Source organism: Petaurus breviceps, unplaced genomic scaffold (genome assembly GCF_028583685.1).
Source record: "Petaurus breviceps papuanus isolate PSGF00001 unplaced genomic scaffold, PetGlider_PUasm1.0 90466, whole genome shotgun sequence".
Lineage (NCBI taxonomy): Eukaryota > Metazoa > Chordata > Mammalia > Diprotodontia > Petauridae > Petaurus > Petaurus breviceps.
Window position 1 is genome coordinate 3,403,359 of NW_027187260.1, and position 21,457 is coordinate 3,424,815.

At 37.0% G+C, this 21,457-nt stretch overlaps 1 protein-coding gene across 1 annotated transcript in view; it reads right to left on the minus strand.

The window, feature by feature from the left end:
- Positions 1 to 8,354, minus strand: part of DISP1 (dispatched RND transporter family member 1) — a 238,302-nt gene extending 229,948 nt beyond the window's left edge. Inside the window, exon 1 of the mRNA XM_069062618.1 lies at positions 8,107 to 8,354. The gene's annotated coding sequence lies outside the window, so the exon portion shown is untranslated. The remainder of the gene's footprint in view (positions 1 to 8,106) is intronic.
- Positions 8,355 to 21,457: the final 13,103 nt, after the last annotated feature.

Sequence of the window (21,457 nt, forward strand, 5' to 3'; positions counted from 1 at the left end):
GAATTATTCCAGTGCCTTTCTATCACCTCCAGGATCAAATATAAAAGTCCTTTATTTGGCATTTAAAGCTGTTTATACCTTCGCCCTTTCCTATCTACCTAATTTTCTTATGCCTTCTTCCCTCTACCTGCACAATCTAATTACATGGACCTACTTGCAGTCCCTCAAAACACCCCATCTCCCATGTAGGTCTGCACTGTCTATTCCCTTTGCCTAGAATGTTCTGCCCCCTTACCACTATGTCTTAGCTTCCACTGAGCCTCAGTTCAAATCCCACCTTCTACAGGAAACTTCCTGCTCCTTCTCTCAGATACTAAAGCTTTTCACATTACATTCACTTACTCTGTATGTAATTTATATGTATTTAGTTATTTATATGTTGTCTCCTTAATCTCTGTATGGAGCTGTAGGTTCATATCTTACTTCTGACACATGAACTTTGGCAGCTAGTATACAGAGAACTCTGGGCGTGGAGTCAGGAATATCTTAGTTCAAATCCAACCTCAGACACTTGCTTAGTTGCCCTGGGCAATACCTCTGTCTCCACTTGGCTCAACTGTAAAATTAGAATAACTGTAGCACTCTACCTCACACAATTGTTGTGAGGATGAAATGAGATATTTGCAAAGTGCTTAGCATAATGCCTAGCACATAGTAGGTGCTATGTAAATGCTTATTGCCTTCTCTCTCCCCTCGTTCACATTAATTTGAGGTCAGAAGCTGCTTTTTGCCTTCCTTTGTATCCCCAAGGCTCAGCATAATGTCCAGCACATAGCAATTACTTACTGCTTGTTGACTGACAGCAAATATCTGAAAAAAGATTCAGGTGTTTTAGTAGACCACAAACTCAATGAGTCAACTATGTATAGCAAAAAAATAAAGTAAAAACTCTCTTACATTTATTAAGAGAGGCAAAGAGCCCAAGACTAGGGAAATTGTAAGCCCACTGTCTTGGTCAGACTATATCAAGTATTTGAAAGTATATGTCCAACACAGTACAGGTGCAGTACTAATGAAGTAACTGGGTCAAAACCAAAATGAAATTCAGCTGGGGATACATTTGGTGAAGAAAGGAAAATCTGTTGCTGTAAACATCAATATTGCATAGGAACCTAGAATGTAAGATCTATGAACTAAGGTAAACTGGTCGTGGTCGAACAGGAGATGAAAAGATTAGACATCATCTTGGGTGTCAGTAAACTGAAATGGGTAGAAATAGATGAATTTAATTCAGGTGATCATTAATATTACTGTGATTCTGGGGTATAATCTTAAAAAGGAAAGAATATTAACTGTTTAAATCCAAGGCAAATCATTCAAGATCACAGTAATACAAGCCTATACGCCAACCACCAATACTGAAGAGGCCAAAGTTCATCAATTCTATGAAGAACTACAACATCTACTAGAAATAACACCAAAAAAAAGATGTCAGATTCATCATAGGGGTTTGGAATGCTAAAGTAGAAAATCAAAAGATAATCAGAATAACAGGCAAATTTGGCCTGGGAATACAAAATGAAGCTGGTCAGACTAACAGAGTTTTTGAAGACCTCTTTGGTCACAGCAAACATTTTTTTCAACAACCCAAAAGGTGATTATACACATGAACATAACCAGATAGTCAATACAGAAATCAAATTGATTATATAATTTGCATACAAAGGTGTAGAAGCTCAGTCAATTAAAAACAAGACCTAAAGTGAACTGTGGCTTAGATCATAAGCTGCTTATTGCAAAATTCAGACTTAAAGAAAGTAGGGAAAACTATCAGACCATATAGGTATGATCTAAATAACTTCCCTCATTAATATGAAGTGGAGGTAATGAATAGATTTAAGGGATTAGATCTGGTAGATCTGAAGAACCATGAAATAAAGGTTCACAAGCAGCCAAAACAAAAAACATCACCCCCAAAAAGAACAAGAAAGCAAAATGGCTGAGAAAAGAAGGAAAGGGAAAAGAGAAAGGGAAACATATGTCCAACTGAATGCACAATTCCAAAGAATGGCAAAGAGACACAAGGTTTTCTTAAATGAGCAATAGAAAGAAACAGAAAACAATAGACTGGAAAAGACAAGAGATTTCTTCAAGAGAATGAGAGATATCAAGGGAATGTTTCATGAAAAAACAGGCATGATAAAAGACAAAAATGGTAAGGACTTAAAAAAAGTAGAAGAGTTAATAAGAGAGGACAAGAATACAGAGAAGAACTATTCAAGAAAGATCCTAACATCACTGATAACTTGATCATGTGGTTACTGATTTAGAGCCAGACATCCTAGAGAAGGAAGCCAAGTGGTACTTAGGAAGTATTGCTAACATTAAGGCTAATGAAGGTGATGGAATTCCAGCTGAGCTATTTTACATCCTAAAAAGATGCTGTTAAAGCGCTGCACTCAATATGCTCACAAATTTGGAAAACTCAACAGTGTTCACTGGATTGGAAAAAAAATCACTTACATTCCAAGACTAAAGAAGGGCAATGCAATAGAATGTACCCATTTCACATGCCAGTAAGGTTATGCTTAAGATTCAACAAGTGAAGCTTCAGCAATATGTGAAATAAGAATTACCAGAAGAGCAGGCTGGACAACAAGGAGATCAAACAGTCAATACTTTAAAAAAAATTAACTAATGGACTATTCACTGAAAGTCAAAATGCCAAAGGTGAAGCTTAAGCATGTTAGCCATATAATAGAAGACAGGATTCATTGGAAAATACCTTGATGTTGGGAAAGATAAGAGGCAAAAGGGGAGGGGGACAGTAGAGGATGAGAAGGATAGTGTCATGGAAGCAACGAACATGAGCTTGGACAGACTTTGAGAAATAGTGAAGGACAGAAAGTCCAAGGGCTCATGAAGAGTCAGACACGACTGAACAACTGGACAACATTTAGAAATGAGATTAACATGTTCTGTTTGGGCTCAGAAGGCAGAACAAGGAGTAATGGGTAGAAGCTTCAGAGACACAAATTTAGGCTTGATGCAAGAAAAAACCTCCTAACAATTAGAATTATACAAACTGGAAGGGATTTCCTCAGGAGCTAGTGGATTCATTGGCTTTCCCTTCACTGGATGCCTTCAAGAAAAGGCTGATACATCGTAGGAAAAATTCTTGTTCATTTAAAGACTGGACTAAATGGCACCTAAGCTCACTTCCCATCTGGAAATGGGGCATTTTTATTTATTAAGGTCTCAGAGTTGTGCCATAGGGAATCCCAATACAAATAGGTCTTGTCATGATCACAGCAATTTAAGCTTTATGTTACAAATCTTGTTAAAGCATTTGCGTCCCTGTGAGCTTTATAACACAATAACCTATGCTCAGAACAAGTGATTTCTTGGCTCATTCTTTAACTAAAGTGCAAGGGTAAACAAATACTAAATGATCCCAAAAATGGAAGTGTTAGGATATTTCCCTTTCTTCAAGGTGAGATCTAACCATTTATTCAACAAGTTATTTCTTAAGCACCCACAATGAACAAGGTATCACAAAATCATATAAATATTCAACTTGGGAGAGAAGATGGGGTAAAAATTCAGGATTTTCAAAAACCATGTTTTCTTGTTCTAAGGACAATTTATCTACTCCCAATGACAGTCTCTAACAGGATGTTCTTAGCTTTATCCTACCTTCTGAACATGCTAGACCTTTGAGACCCAAAGAAATCACAAATGTAGTCTCCAAAATAAACTCCTAATTCCCCTCCCCTTTTTTTTACAAGCATGTAATAATAACATAAAGAAGATAAAATATAATTTTAAAATGTAACATGCTACAGACAACTTGGCAAAGTTGAGAGGCTGTTTCACTGCACAGTGAAAGAATATTTAGACAAGTAGATATAGGTCATTAAATTTGGGTCAGTAGGGTGAGACTGGGAAAGAAAATTTCTCTTATTTATTTTTTCTTATCTTATTACTCAAGTAATTCAATGCGTATTTTTTTATCTGAAATAGCATCACTTCAATACAGTATTCTGTCATATTTATCTTCTGTTCTTTTTCTGTATTTTTCCTCCCAAAAGAGTATTTTTTTAAAGTTTCCAAATAAGACAGATTGTTTAGACTAAGTGAAATGTTTCAACAATTATTGCTTTTCCCAAAAGTAAACATAAATGTGTTTGGGGCCTCACAAGCAGGATAAAGTCCAATTTTAAGGATTTTTTTTCCTCTACTGAACCATAATGCCAAGAATATAAAATGCTACAGCCAAATTAAGATACCCCAGCTGCTACTTTACTACAGATCTACTTCCTTTTTTTAAAGGCAATGAAAAAGATAAAGATAATTATATCATGGAATTAGAATAATTTATCCCGGATAATTTTTAAAATAACATACTTTATCAATAAAGAAAATTGTTGAAATCAATGCTTATTATTATTTTTTTGTGACAAGTAAGCATATTCTTACAAGAATTTTGATATGCCATAAGTCATCATGTCTCCCCAACACATATATTGGGTCATAACCTGAAAGGCATATTGTTATAAGAATTCCACTTAGATAACTGTACAATTGTGAAGGACATAATTATCAATTAACAACTTCTGGTCCATCCATAGCAAATTTTAAATTCTGGGAAGATTTTCTCCTACTCTCCATCATTTTCCCAAATTCTTTCACCTGTATATTCAGAAAATGAGAATTAATATTCACACTGACCTAACGAGCCATAAAGAAAGTTAAATCTGCTCCTAGTTAGGGATAAGAAAAGAGAGAGGGGAAAATTAAATTATTTATATCCAAGTTAATATAAATATTATAGCTGTTCACTTTCATTAGTGCAGATAATTAAGAGTAGATTACCATACGAAGTTCCAAGTACACATACTGGGCCAAGTTGGCAAGTAGAATAAATACCCTTTAACCAAGGAGGGGAAAGCTATAATACAGGTAAAACTTATGACTCCACATTTTTCAAGGGACCAGCAAGTAAGTACTAACACTTAATAGGAAAACATGGCTTACTATGGAAATGGAAAATCCTACACAACTTATGCACAGAACCTAAAAGAGTAAATGGCAAACAGAAAAATTTTATAAGTGGAAACTCTTAGAAACAGTTTTATTATTAAACACAAAATAGAAGGTATAAATCTGGTCTACTAAGACATTTCAAACAATGTAACACCTTGTATATCAAAAACAGAAACAGAAGATCAAATATCTTCAGCTATAATTGAATGAGAGTTCCAAGTTTCTACTTTAGAGGCCCAATTCCTGAACTTAGTAGTCAAGTCTAATACTGATTTTTTTAAAAAATCAACTAATCTTAATCCATCCCACCCTGAGAAAGTGATTATAACAAAACAAACTCTCCTAGACATATATTCTAATCTGTGTTAGTTATTTATATTCCTGATCTCCCTATTGAAACATCAACCCACTGAGATTAGGGGCTGTGCATTATTCATCTCTGTATTTCCAAGCCTATCCCAGAGCTTTATACAGAACTGATACTTATTCAATCTTTCTGAAATACAGGGATCCAGAAGCATGAGATGCCTTATCTAGCCAGTTCCATGACCACAAGTCTTATTACCAGAAAACTGGTAAGAAATGCAGTGTGGCACAGGAAGATTAGCCCTGGCCTAGAAGTCAACATTCATTCACCCAATAAATTCACATGAAATGCCTACTAAGTTCCAAGCAACTTCCTTCCTTGTCCAGGTTCTGCCCCTAACCACATGTGTATGTGTGTAACCTCAACACTTCACTCCTTTTGGTTGCAGCTTCCCCAAGAGAAATGAGGAGGCTTCATAAGATGATTGACATAAGAAGATGTGTGACCTTGAGGAGGTCTCAACTTCACTGGACATCACTTTCCTCATCTGTAAATTGAAGGAGTTATACTTGGTGACCTCTGAGTTCCCTTCCAATTCTAAATATAGGAGGGTAAGATCCTATCCACCTTCCAGCTCAGCAAAAGCACCCAGAACAGGAAGTTACTGAAACCAAAGACAATATCAAAGTGTCAAATCCAACCCAGGGTTCTAAATTAGACCATACTAATAAATACCACATGAAATTTTTCCAATTGGTGTTGTTGCCACACTGGTTTGAAGGCAAGGCACTGACTAGAGCTAATATGGTAAAATCTACTTTGGCTAAAAAGTTAAAAAAAAAACAATCAAAATTAATTTTCCTTCTCTGCTGATCTTAGCCTATCAACCCAAATTTAAGGATTCATATCTACTGGTCTAAAAATTCTTTCTCTGGGCATACACAATAGCCCTTGGTGTGATGACTCTCCACATGGAGAACATTAGAGCCTGCTTCCAAGAGATTTGTGACAACATAGCAGGAAAGTGTCTTGGAGAAACTGTGGAGCATGTACAGATAGTCTGTAACTGGTTCAGGTAGGCTAACCACATGTTGAAGAGAAGCCTCTTTGATTATTTGTGGAGGCATTCAAAAAGGCCCAAAGCTTTAGCTACTGCTGCCTCATTTGATTCTGAATCATCTTGACTCCTTCACTCCTGTCATCTAATGAAGGGAGTAGAGTCTCCAGCCTTGGGAGCTCTGAAATGCATGGAAAATAAGCCACAGGAATTTGGGAATCAGAGCCCACATAAGGTGTATCAGGCAGTCCAACACTGATGCCCCCACACACCAATAAGTAAGGAGACATCTTCAGGAGGATCTTTGTTATTACACCTACTCTTTGTGTTCCAAAGAGGCACCCTGAGCATTTGGGGAGTTTCCTTCTCTATTCTCCCATCAGCTATGTTCTCATTTGTTGGGGAAGGTGGTGGCTATAACCAGCATCCCAGTTTCATTTAACCAATTAACATTAATTATCAAATATGCTCCCCTCCCACACCATCTTAGTCAAGGGAGGGGACAGGAAGTAGGATCAGTTTCTACATAGCATAGGTCCCACGAACTTCACATCCAGTGACGTCATATTGACTGTATGAATTCTTATCTCAGCTTCTGTTCAGAGAAGAACCTAAAGGAACTCATGAAGATGAAGAATGAAGGAATCATTGAGATTCCCTCAGAAGCAAAAGAGGCAAAGAAAGCTGAAACTGAAGCTGATAAGCTTTTTTGAATGCTTTTGTAAACCAGAGGTATCAAATTCATAGCCCTCTTGAGGCTGGCAAAACTCCCCAGTGTGGCTAGAACCAGAACAAAATGAAATTTTGAAATGTTTAGCAAAATAAATAAAAATACAGTACAACACAAATAATATTTATTTGCGGTTTTCTAAGTTAATATAAACTCATTCCATTTCAATTTGACACCCTGCTGTAGACAATCAAATATCTTCCTCTTCAACAGTGGTTAGTCAACTAGAACCACTTACAGAATACTACACATGCTCCTCAGTTTTTCTAAGACACTTCTCTTAGATGCCATCATAATTCTTCTTGAAACAGGCTTCCTAGGTCCTACATAAGGAGACAACCATCCCAAGAGTTCTGCATATGTGTCAAACCCCCATTACATAAGAGTTAAAAGGGCATTTAAATACCTTCACTATCTGACTCCAACCCAACATTACAGACAGATTTTACCTTCCACACCCTTCAGCCACAAGTCTACTCTTCTAGATACCTGACACTCCATGTCCCATCTCCATTCTTTTACACAAACTACCCTCTATGGCTAGAATGCCCTTCTCTGTCTCTTGGAATCCCTATATCCTATCAAGGATCTGTTAAAGTGCCATCTCCTATATAAAATTTACCAGAATGAACCCTCCCCTATTAGTATTCTCCACTACTGCAAATTTTCTTTTTATATATTTTTGTATTTACTTAACTGTGTACAAGTTGCTCCCCTTACCCACCTCCAGGAAAGTAAGCTGCCTAAGGGCCAAGATTTTTTTGTTTTTTGACTTGGTATTCCCAGTGCCTCCTACTGAATAGGCACTTAAAAAAATGCTCATTTAATTGAATTGACATTAGAAACTCAATGTGACTTAGTTCATTCTGTTCCCAAAGAACAAATAAATATAACTAACCACTACCTCAGCCAGTGCTATCCAATGCTAATAATGCTAGAATTTCTATTTTTTCTTGACCTCAATACACAGACCAGTAAAATAAGTAGTCTCGGGATAATAGAATCAGACTTAGGTGGAAAACATACCTTTAGGAGATGAAGAAAATGCAAGGATTCCAAAGAATGCTTGAGATTATATACCACACCCAGAGGAGTTATTTGAGACTGAGTTACACTTGGCAAAATCTCATCATCAGAGCTAGTTTCTTGGGCTATGGTCTAATGATTACTTATTAAATAGCCAATAAATTTCCCTTCATTTCCATATCAGTCTTTTTAAACAGGATTGAAAAGAATGAAACTCTCAAAATAGTTCCTGCTGAGATGGTAATGTCTTCTCTATCTCCCTCCTTATTCTTTTCAGCCCAGAGTAACCCCAGACTGGAAAGTAAGTATAAAAGACTCAGAGTGATTATCATCAAAGCTTAAATTCCTGCCCTGCAGCATGCTGTAATAGGAGGAAAGTTCTGGCCTCACATTCCAGGTGAAATGAATTTTTATGTGAACTGTTCCCATGCTTAATCTGCCACCTATCCTCATTATTTCATTCATTCAACAAATATTTATTGAGGATCTGTGTGTAAGGCACATTGCCATGTTTGCATCCCATCTTCAAATAAAAATTTAAATTAGTCATAAACTGACTTCACTAAAGAGTATTTTAAAAAATAATAACTGAATAGTAAAACGTACTTCCTCTGGAGGAACATGGGTATACCAAAAATAATTAGCTAAAATGAACATACTCATAACTTTTTTTAGTGCTCTAAGAATAGTCAAGGGGCGGCCAGGTAGCACAGTGAGTAAGAACGCTGGCCCCAGAGTCCAGATAACCTGGGATCAAATCCAGGCTCTGATACTTAGCACCACACCCAGAAATAACTGGCCCTGTAACCTTGAGCAAGTTACTTAACCCTGATTGCTTAAAAAAAATAGTCAAGAAAATGTAAAGAATGATTTGGTAGTATGTCTTTGGAAATAAGAGTTCCCCTAGAAATTAAAATTTTTTATTTGGGGGGGGGGGAGAGGGGCACATTTTGGCTTTGAGAGCGTATTTCATTTCTCTGAAGGGAAAAAATTCCATAAACCTTATCATTATTGTTTTGGAGGAAAAAAAACACCAAGCTAGATAGAAGATAGATGCCTGAACTGCACAATGAGAAACATTAAGTTCACAAAAAATTGGAAGAAATGGTCCTGCTAACCAACCTTTGTTTATCTTTCAAAGAAGGCTAATTAAATATATGTGTATGCACATATATAATAAAATTAGCAGCTTTTACTAATATAAATTAGAAAGGAAGCAAAGGCAGAGTCAAAAAGCATAGCATAGGGCAAAAGATGGGTCAACAGAACATAGGAGCGCTCCCAGATTCTTTACTTACTTTGCAGATTTGCCCAGAATATTAATTACAGCCTCTTCCCTATCTCCTCTTCCAGAAATCAGAAAGTATCTATCTTCCCAAAATGTAGTCCAAGAGAAAGGAACCACTACTATCTTATCCTGGAGAGAACATGAAGTGGCAGGATGAGGGTAATATTATGCCTATTACAGATTAATCTGAGTCACCCAGTCTTTTTCTAGATGGAAATACCACTGGATGGAGGTGGGAGGGCCAGAGTAATCTAAGTCTACTAGTCTTTATAACTTTATTTTAATCAGCTAACCTCCTACCTTACCATTTACAGGAATAGAAATTTTTATTAGGGAGAAGGAGAAGAAAGGGTAAGTAATTTTGAAGCATGAAGAACTTAAAGGAAGATGGGCCTGAATATCATTCTGCAATAGAGGGCTCTGGAAAGCCTGAGGGCTACATTAAGTGCATTAGGTTCCAGGAGAAAGGCAACTGGGGACTCCCAAGAGTGCCAAGGAAATGGGTGTATAAAGGAAGATGGAAAGCTACCTATGACAAATTTATTCTTTAAATTTTTCCAGGGAATCTGGTGGTAACAGCTGCCCATGTGTGGCAATGGAAATTTAGCTACTCTAAGTTCTGGAGATCTGGGTCATTATATAATTGTGAGTAGGATACCCTGTAAATTGACACATTGGTAACATGATATAAAGCACAAATAGATATAATTGCTAACACTTATGGAGCACTTTAAGGTATGTAAAGTATTTTCTGTAGTCTCATTTGATCCACACAATGATCCTGTGAGGTAGGCACTATTATTATCTCTATTTTACAGAAGAGGGAAGCTGAAGCTAAGAAAGGTTAAGAGATTTGCCCAGGTTCACACAGAGTCCAAGGCAGGATATGAATTCAAAACTTCCTGCTTCTGGGTCCCAACACTCCATCCACTACAATACACCAGGCTAACACTGAAGAGAAGAGGCTATCCATTCTGGCACCTCACTCATCCACCCACCACTTCCGCACCCAGGAAGACAGTGAAAAAATGCTTTGTTCCCAGAGGAATTGTTTGTTAACATATTAGAGTGAAAGTATTCAAGTAGTACCATGAGAGTTGCAAGTAGGGGGTGTAGAAATGAGGGGAAAATAGATCTCCTTCTGCTTTACCTTAATATTTTTTGGTCTGATGTGACTCAACAGCCTCTAAGGTTCTCAAATCTTAGTGATCACTTCTGACACTAGAATGCTTTATCCCCTTAGTGTATCTATGTGGAGGGATTCAGTTTTGTCCCTTCCCCTCTAAAAAAGTCTCTTGTTTTATATGATTTGGCATTGAGGTCATAAAATTTTGACATGTTCTTTGTCATCATGAAACCACACATCCCATTGGATATTTAGCACATCTGTGACAAACAGCACGTTCTTCCCAGTCTAGCTTTGGTTATAGCCCAAAGGTTTTCCATGGGATTTAAATCAAGCAAGCTACCAGGCCATAGAATCATGTTTATCCCCATCTCTTGGATAAATTTCTTAACATTTTGTGATGTGTGGCATAGCACAAGCTAATGATACAGCTCTCCATCTCCACTTGGAATTTTCTGTATTTATGAAACAATTTTGCTTCTCAGTATAACAATCTGCTTACCAGAATTCTTCATTCCTACAACAGGGACAAGACTTTGAGGCTCACTAAAAATTAAAAAATCTTCAAAACAGTTTTTGAGGTAGATATTGTATAGTCTGATGAAGATGATCAGTTCTTACAGGTTCATCTAGAATTCTTCTGGCAATGGTTTGGGTATGTAACTGAATAAAAAAGTGAGTACCTTCAGAAAAAAAAAAACTTAATTTTTCCAATCTTCACTAGTCTATTCTTTGCATTGATTTGCCCATGACAAGCATTTTTTCTTCATAGCAATGGTTTGCAGCCTTAAAAAAAGATTCTTATCTTTTCACCTATACTATACTATGAAGGAATCAATAATAAATTCTCTAGCTCCCAATTCCCTAAAGAGATCTTTGCTTGTTTTCTAATGATTAGACTGTTTTTCATCAACAGTTTGTTAATTCTTGGCAGGTTTTTTTTTTTACCAAACTTTCCTCTGTACTTAGGTATAAATGGTCCTGTTTCCTTGAAAAAACTGAATTCTTCACACTAAGAGCCACTACAATATCACTAACAGTCACTGAAGTATGCTCCTTAAAAGCTACAATTTTTGCAAATTTCTTTGGAGTAATATTCATTACAGACATGATGGCAGCATAGAAGCAGGAAAACTCCCTGCGCTCCCCCCATAACCACCTCAAATTCCTATAAAAAATGATTCTAAACAAACTTTAAGGCTACAAAATCCACAGAGTGACAGAGAGAAACAATCCTCCCCCTGAAGACAGCCCAGCAGACCTGCAGGAATGGTCAATCGCAGCACGCTGGGAGCTGAGCCCAGCTTCATGAGTTCACAGTTTTAGCCCCAGGGCAGCCTGATGTGGAGGGACTCCAGGATAGCAGATCACCAGCAGCTGTGGGGGTTTCCAGAATTATCAACCCATAAATGACAAAGTGAGAGGTCAGTGGACTTTGGGAACAGGGAGTCCAGGAGTGAGGTCTGCCCTCTGCCCCCAAGGTGAGAAATGGTTGCAGCATTGAAGCCATGCAGCTGCCTCTGCATAGCTGCTTCAGAGTTCCTGGCCTGCAGATTGTTGGGGGACCAAAGGACCATTCTGAGGGGTAATTACTCTACTTTAACCTGCTTGGATCTGGATCCCTATCTTGGGTGTAGTTCCTGGGGTGCGTGACCAGTGAGCCAGAGCATGTGGAGTCTTCAGAGAGGGCACCCAACTAATAGCTCTAGCAGCTGAGAAAACCCCAGCAATTTGGGACAAAGCTCTCCTCTCTGGTACCAGCAATCTGACTTTGGACTCCTTTTTTGGGGGACAAAAAGGATCAAAGCATGGAACAGAAGGAAGACAACAAAGTCAGAATTCCTGTACCAAAAGCTTCCAAGAAAAATACGAACTGGTTACAGGCCATAGAGGAGCTTCAGAAGGATTTTGAAAACCAAATAAGAGAAGTGAAAGAAAAAATTGGGAAGAGAAATGAGAATGATGCAAGAAAATCATGAAAAGAGAGTCAACAACCTGACTGAAGAAAATAACACCTTAAAAAAACAGACTAACTCAAATGGCAAAAGAGGAGAAGAATGCCTTAAAAAGCCGAATTTGCCAGATGGAAAAAGAATCTCAAAAGCTCACTGAGGAGAATCATTCCTTCAGAATTAGACTGGAGCAAATGGAAGCTAGTGACTTTATGGGAACCAAGATACTATTAAACAGATTCAAACAAATAAAAAAAATAGAAGGCAATGTGAAATATCACATTGAGAAAACCACTAACCTGGAAAATAGATCCAGGAGAGATCATTTAAAAATTATTGGACTACCTGAAAGCCATGATCAAAAAAAGAACCAAGAAATCATCCTTCAAGAAATTCTCAAGGAAAATTTCCCTAATTTAGAACCAGAGGGCAAAATAGAGGTTGAAAGAATCCACAGATCACCTCCTGAAAAAGATCCCAAAAAGAAAACTCTTAGGAATATTATAGCCAGGTTCCAGAGTTCCCAGATCAAGGAGAAAATATTACAAGCAGCCACGAAGAAACAATTTGAATACTGTGGAAACACAATCAGGATAACACAGGATCTGGCAGCTTCTACACGGAGGGATTGAAGGGCTTGGAATATGATATTCCGGAGGTCAAAGGAGCTGGGATTAAAACCAAGGATCACCTACCCAGCAAAACTGATTATCATGTTTCAGGGGAAAATATGGTCATTCAATGAAATAGAGGACTTTCAAGCATTCTTAATGAAAAAACCAGAGTTGAATAGAAAATTTGACATTCAGATATAAGAAGCAAGAGAAGCATGAGAAGGTAAACAGGAAAAAAGAAATCATAAAGAACTTATCAAAGTTGAACTATTTACATTCCTACATGGAAAAATGATTATTGTAACATGGAAAAATATAATTGTAACTTATGAAACTTTTCTCAGTATGAGAATAGTTGAAGGGAATATAAATGTATATATGTATCCACACATACATATGTCTATATAGGAGGGTATATGGGTATATGAATACATATGTGAGTGTGTTATATATGTGTACAGGTAAACATAGACAGAGGGCACAGGACCAGTTGAATAGGAAGGGATGATACTTAAAAGGTGAAATTGAGAGGTGAGAGAGGAATATAATCAGAGGAGATGGGGAGAGACAGAATGGGGTAAATTATCCCATATGGAAGAGGCAAGAGAAAACTGTTATAATGGAGGGGAAGGTAAAAGGGAATGGGTCAACCTTACTCTATTTCAATTTGGCTTAGGGAGGGAATGATATATACACTAAAAAAGGTATCTCCCCCTATAGGAGTGTAGGGGGGAAAGGGATGAGATGGGGGATGATGGAGGGGAGGGAAGTTTGGGGTGGAGGGAAATTGGAAGCACACACTTCTGAAAAGGGACAGGGTCAAAGTAAAGAATAGAACAAGTTGGGGGTAGAATAGGATGGAGGGAAATATAATCAATCTTTTACAATATATGCACTATGGAAATGTTTTACGTAGCTACACATGTACAATCTATATTGAATTGCTTATCTTCCCAGTAAGGGTGGGTGATGGGGGAGGAAGGGAAAGAATCTGGAATCCAAAGTTTTAAAATCAAGGGTTTAAAATATATATATAATTTTTTTTTTTACATGCAACTGGGAAATAAGATATACAGGCATTGGGGTATAGAGATTCATCTTGCCCTACTCAAAAGTTGGAGGGGGAATGGGGAAGGATATAGGAGAGAACAAATTAGGGGAGGGAGTATACAGTGGGATCGCTGTTTTGGGGTGATGGGTAGGGAAAAGACGGGAAGAAAAGTCGTAACTCAAAATCTTGTGGCAATGAATGATGTAAACTAAAAATAAATTAAATTATATATTTATTTATATATTTTAGCAATTTTAGCAAAAAATAGATTTCAACAATATATAAAATTTATATATTATAAATATATAAATATAAAATGTAATTAAAAAAAGAAAAAACAAAAGAAAAACTCAAGAGTTTAAAATATAACAAAAGCGAGTATCCAGTTCCTATCTCTGGTTTTTGTACAAGCTGTTCATGCCTGTAATGGGCTCCTATCCTCACCTCTAACTCTCAGAATCCCTAGTTTCTTTCAAGATTCAGTTCAAGTACCACTTTCTCCATGAAGCCTTTCCTGATCCAATTGGCTGCTAGTGCCCTCCCCTCACTCAATTAATATATTTATTTTGCATATACCTGAATATGAGGAGGTAGCTTAGTAAAGCAGATAAAACATAGGAGCTAGAATGATAGGAGATAGCATGTTGGGAGGAAAGCAAAAGAAAGAAGATTCAAATACTGCCTTTGACAGCTGGCTGATTGTATGACTTTGGCAAATCACTTTCCTAAGCATGTTTCCCCACCTATAAAATGAGGAGATTGGACTAGATGGCCTCTGAGTCCAGCTTTATACCTATGATCCTATATTGTTTCTTTGAATAGAATATAAACTCCTTGAAGATAAAGACTGTGTCATTTTTGTCTTTATATCCTCGGTACTTAACATAGTACCTGGCACATAGCAGGCACTTAATGAATGTTTACAGATGGATTGATGGATTTCAGCAAGCATTCTCTTATTTCAAATAAATATTCCTGAAAAATAACACATTTCCTGACTAGTTAATTCTAATATGGCTATCTTCATAGCCCTTAGTAGAAAATTATTAATAATCATGACATGCTTCTTCCCAATGGAGTCAATGATAAATTTCCTCAAACACAGACACTACAGATTTTCTTTATCACTGTGGAACACAGCATGCTTCCTCAGAAAATATAAGCCCACATTCTCTACGGGAAGAGCCTGTAAAGTCAATCACGAGCAGCTCTCCCAAGGACTGCCGCTGTGAATAACTTTAAGTATCTAATCACATAGTATAGTGAACTTTCTATTTATTCAGCAATAAAATAAAGCAAAACATTCAAGAAACCAAAGCACAACATTCACAACAATATATCATAACAACTTATTACTACGGTGGCCACATAGTCTAAGACAAAACATATCATTTAGTAAGTCACAATCTCCTCAATCAATCTTGATTGAAGCCTGGCTTCCAATCATCCTTAAGCTAATCATCCTTAAGGGGTAGTGGAAAGTACAAAGGCCATATACCCCTAGATCACAGTAACTTACAAAATCATCAGTCATTACTGAGTACCCAAGTAAAGTTCTCTTCCATCTTGACTCGATGCTGACTTCCAAATCCCATGGCTCCTCTTCCATGCTCCCAGCTCTTGCCTGGATTCACAGGTAGGCAGCTCTTCCAGCTCTTGCCTGGATTCATAGGTAGGCAGCTCTCTGCTCCTGTTCCATATCAGCTCACAGAGACTACTCCACCCTAAGCTCTTCACAGTTTCTATTTCCAGGAAAACAAAGCTCAACAGGGCTACAACAATATTTATACACATTGCTGGCATTATCATCTCAATTCACTTTCTGTCTGAGAAATCAATACAAATCAACAGAGTGTTTCTGTCTAACAAAGTAATAATAACAAATCAACAGAGTGTTTTAGTCTAACAAAGTAACACAATTCAACAGAAAGAGTGCTTCTGTGCGACAAAGTAACACCAACACAAAACAATAGACAGAACAACAGAGTTGTTCATCACAAGCATTCTCTCTTAGCTTTTAGTCCCAGCTCATGCTCAAGCTTTTATCTGCTCTGCTCCTTCCTGTTCCCTCCTTTCTGTTCCATCCTTTCAGCAAATTCCTCCCACTGTGAACTCCATGTGATGATGTTAGTTAGGCCTATTAAGGGCAGGGAATATCTCCAAACTCCCTTAGGCCTATCTATTAAGGGCAACATAGTGGATGCTGTTTCCAACAAAGACTTGACACAATCAAAGGCCAGGCTTAAAGGCACTTGAATAGCTGAAACAAGGAGCAAAATACTACTTTGCTTGCCATTACAGAGCCTCGTATCTTATATTATTCCACTGATTCAGTTCTTCTCCTTCCCTTTCACTTCCCAATATCTACCCCAATTCTCTAAACTCTCCTCCTGTTCACCAGAATCTTTACTTCCTGGCCTTTTTCTATGGATTGAATTTTCCTATCTTGTCAAAGGAAATCTTCTCCCTCCCTCAAAAAAAGCAGAACAATAGAGAAACATTCTTCAAACCCTTTTACCTCCTGCTCAAGTAAGCAGAACAGTCTATCTTTCACATATACATAATTGGTGATTTCTTTCAATAGAAAGACAAAATAATAGCATCTCACTAGTAGGGTTCCCTTTAATTAATTATGTACTAATATAAAAAATATACATAGCACTATACTTGTTACTCTCTCCTGAAAATTCCCACAGCAAAACTACCTACCTTACTTATCTGCTAGTATTTCTGGGCTATTGCAATTGCTATAAAGCCTGCTACTCCAGCCCTTCTAAGAGTTAAGGGGCCTAGGTATGGTAACTATGTACATGTCTGTCTATGCTCCCTCACACTTCCTAAAAATGCAAATACCAGCCAGGAAATCAGTACACACAAGACCAATGGTTAAAATATTCAAAAGTCACTAACCTCCTCCCAATGTATTCACTGGCACTACTGAATCTAAGCTGTCCTGCTGGCCTCCAAAACAATGAGCCCTATGATTTTAGGCAAGTTTTTCAACACCTCAGAGCTTCTTTTTCCACAGTTATTAAGTCTGGAGACTGAGGGTCTCTAACAGTTCTGAAATTCCATGAGTCTGTAAATTTAAGTATTTATTATGCAAAACAATGATACCATATCTACTAAGTATAGATATATGCAACAGCAAGGAAAAATTAACATTAATGCATACTTTGATATATCATCAAGCAGCTTATTTTTAAAAGTGATGTTAGCACCTTAAATTTCAGGTTGCTAATATACCATATGTGAAATTTTTAAAGGCACATAATATAAGAACTGAAATTTTAAAAAGGAAAAATACAAAAAAAAAATTGGAGTCCATTTTCTACTTCCTATTTTCCAATAAAAACAGAGCTGAAAATCTTTAAGATCTATTCAATGGGAGGAAAAAAAAGCAAATATTTCCCTTTTTCCCAACCCTGTATGATGTTTTATAAACTAATATTTCTACAATGCACCAAAAGTATTTAAAATATTAACACAAATGTCTAAAATGGCACATTAAAAATAATAGTTAACAGATGTTTTCATTCTGTAACCTTTAAAAAATACATTGAAGCATTTTAACATGTGGTTAGAATATTAACTATTTGAAAATTGGGTTTATAAGAGGTAGTAATGATGGTGTTGTATCATCATGTTTTTCTTAAGACATTGTCATGAGAAAGGGCAAGTGATGTGTTAACTATTTCCCTCATGCAAATTTTCAAAAAGTCTGATAGAAATATGCTTCATTGTTATTAAATTTTCACAACTCCCTGCTGTTTCAAATGACTTTGTAATTACTTTAAGTAGGCACCCTCTTTCTGTAAGGTACCTATTTCTCCATCCATGAAGGGATACCTGGAGAGATGCAGGCTTTGCAAAACTTTTACTCTTTGGCAGCAGCAGTGAATTCAATTTAACGTTTATCAAATGCTTATTGTGTACAAGCCATTGGGCTAGACTGAGAATACAAGTGAGGTGAGAACACACTTTCCAACTCCCTATCCCTACTGTCAGCCTATCTATCACTGAAAATGATTTTGAAACCATTATGTGGCCCTACCCAAACACACACTAGGAAAATAAAACAAACATACTTAGTGGCATCAAATCAACACTCCTATTTCTCTCCAAGAATGTGTCTTAACCCACAGAATTCTCTCACTGGAGAAAACCGCCTAGGTCATCTATTCCAACCTTTCACCCAAGATAGACACCCCTTCCACCATATCCCTGACAGTCATCTAGCATTAATTGCAGTAATTCCAGTAACAGGTAAGCCTTTATGAAGAAACCCATTTCAATTGCTAACCAAGTAAGTACTTCCTAATATATAATCAAACTACATTTTTGTGCTATTGTTAAAAAGCACTACCTACTTAAATGGTTCAGTATCTTTTTCTCCTTCATTAGTAGATCAAATCTTAGCATTAATCAAAGCAAATTTACCTTTTTTTTTTTAGAAACAAGAAATTCACTTCAAACAATTCCACTACAGTTTTATCTGGCTAATCACAAACTATATTTTTAGGCACACACACACAAAAAAAGATTTATCATTTATATATTGATTTTACAAAGTCTTTTTTTCCATGGTTTAAAATGGAGAAATACAGTCATAGCCCAAGGATCCAGGGTTTCAAGAAAATTCTTGAGATTCTTTTCACTGTGATGATTATAGGTCATCAAGAATAACAATAGCATCTTTGTCCACAGGCTGGCAGGTAAGGTCTTCCGGCAGAAACTTGGAGGGGAAGTGATTAGTAGTTATAAACCAAGAACCAGAATTACCATTGAAGCAATTGGGTCAAGTTGCAAAAGGAAAGGAACAAAACAAAACAAACAAAAACATACCGTAGGCTAATATTTTTTCCATTTTAAATAATCTAGGTGTTTTAATACTAAGTAATATTAAAAGGTATGTTAGTTCTTCGCTCTATATAAAATGATCACTCAGCATGTTCTTTCAATACCAAGCAGAAAGCATCAAGTAAGGCCTAGGGACTTGAATAAGGTGACACTTGAATAAGGTTTTAAAGCATGGATAACAATTCAAGTGGCAAAGAGGGAAAGGGAAGGCATTTGAAATACAGGAAATGTTGTAAACAAAGACTCTAAAGTGGTAAAGTGAAGTCCTTAATTGAAGGACAGAGAATAGTACAATTTGATTGGTGGACAGAGCATTTTAAGTAGAAAGTGGATACTAGCTGTGTGATCCTGGAGAAGTCACTTTTAACCCTGTCTGTCTCAGTTTCTTCATCTGTAAAATGAGCTGGAGAAGGAAATGGCAAATCACTTCAGGATCATTGTTAAGAAAACCCCAAATAGAGTCAGACAATTGAAATGATTAAAAAACAACAAGAATAGAATAAGGATAGAAAGGGACAGGGTGCCAGATTGCAGAAGACCTTCAATGACCAGTAAAGAAATCTGACCTTTATTCAAAAGACAATAGGAAGTCAATCAAGATTTTTGAACAAAGAACCAAAGGACCCAGAACAATGTATGAGATTTGTTTGGCAGTAGTATGAAGGAAAGAGTCATGGTAGGGGAGGTAAATAAAAGCAAGAAGACTTATAGGAAGGGAGTTTCAATAGCCCAGGAAGTAATGAGAATCTGTACTAGGTAGGGCAGTGATGGTGGTAGTAAAGCAGAGGGCAAATCTTAGAATTGCAGTTGTATAACTGACAAGATTTGGTAACCAATTAGATATGAGATGCTGAGGAAGAAGAAAGATTTAAGTATAATACTAAAGTTTCAGACACTGGAGATTGGGCGAATGGTGATGCCACTGATAGAAATATTGGAATTAGGAGGAAGAGCAATTTTAGCAGGAAAGACAATAAGTTCAGTTTAGGATATTCAAGGAGTTGAAGTGCCAGTGAGAGATTCAGATGGAGATGTCTAATAAACAGCTGGAGGTAGAAGTCAGATACAGGTACAGAGCAGAGATCAAGACTAAAGAGTGATTTGGGGGAATCAGTCACATAGAAATGGTAAAAGAAGGAGTAAGTAACCAGAAAGAATGACTAGTCATTGTCATAAAATTCTACTGAGAGGATGAAAACTGTAAAATAGGACATTGGATTTAGCCATTAGAAAATCATCATACTCTGAAGAATGGAGCAGAAGTTGGGATCAAACAAAATAGACAATAAGGAAGTATAGAAAAAATTTTTTAAAACAGGCTCAGTCAGAAGTGAAGGAGAGAAAAGTGATGGTATAGTTGAAAAGATAGTTCAAGAATAGGCTTTTTTAGGATTAAATCTTCAGTGTGTTTATAGACATATAGAAGCCACTTAAAGGGGAAAAACTGCAGATACATGAAAGACAAATCATGAATACTGGAACAAGGTCCCACAGGTGGAAGATTATGGGACCAGGAATGTGCTGATAAATGCTTAACAGCTAGCTCACCAGGAGAAAAAAATGTACACAAGGCACACTTTTAAGTTTAATCTGAATTATTAACATTTTCTCCAACACTTTCTTAAGTCTAGACAAGCAACAAAACAATGCATTAAGTCCTGTCATGAAGTTTGACAATTTCCAAGGTCACACTGAAAATTTAACAGTGAACTCTCACTGGTTTCAGTATACTTCTTGATAAGATACAGAATTTCCTTAGCAAAAAGTAGGGCTATCTCTTCCTTTGAGACAGGAGGGACAGAGAATGTGAATAAGGATGCTAATAAGTTCTTAAGATTAAAGGCGGCAAACTGAAGAAGTTCCCTCCAGATGGTCTCGGTCTTCTCAGTGAAGTAGAAACTCTTTGCTCTAAGTGTGGGGAAGATGAGATGTAGCTGAGAATTTGAGAAACCAGGAAAAAAGTTTTATTTTCCTCATGATGAGGAATGAAATAGGGTATCAGTAACAGAAAGGCTGATGAACTGAAGGAAGAGATGAGGTCATCAAGAAACCCATACCAGAACTGAATGCTAGACCAGAAATGAGAAAACCTAGATTCATTAATCTGAGGCAGATCTCTTCACCCTCCAGAGATTTAGTTCACTTTATCTACAAAATAAAAATATCTACCTTTCCTATCTCATAGGATTGTTGTGAAGATCAAATAAATTAATGGATGTGAAACAATTTGTAACCATAAAGTACCATATGTCAGATAATATTATTAATTTTACAAAATGTGAATTAGCATTACTATCTATTCTTCTGTTCAGCTCCAATGCTTCAGCATATCATAGACATGACCCTGGATCATCACCAAAAGAGTATGCCAGGGTCTCTCCTGGAAGTTGTGTCATCCAACCTGCTAGCTTGCCCCAGAAATGTAAGGGTCCCGGGGCACGACCCGCAGTCTTTGGAGGA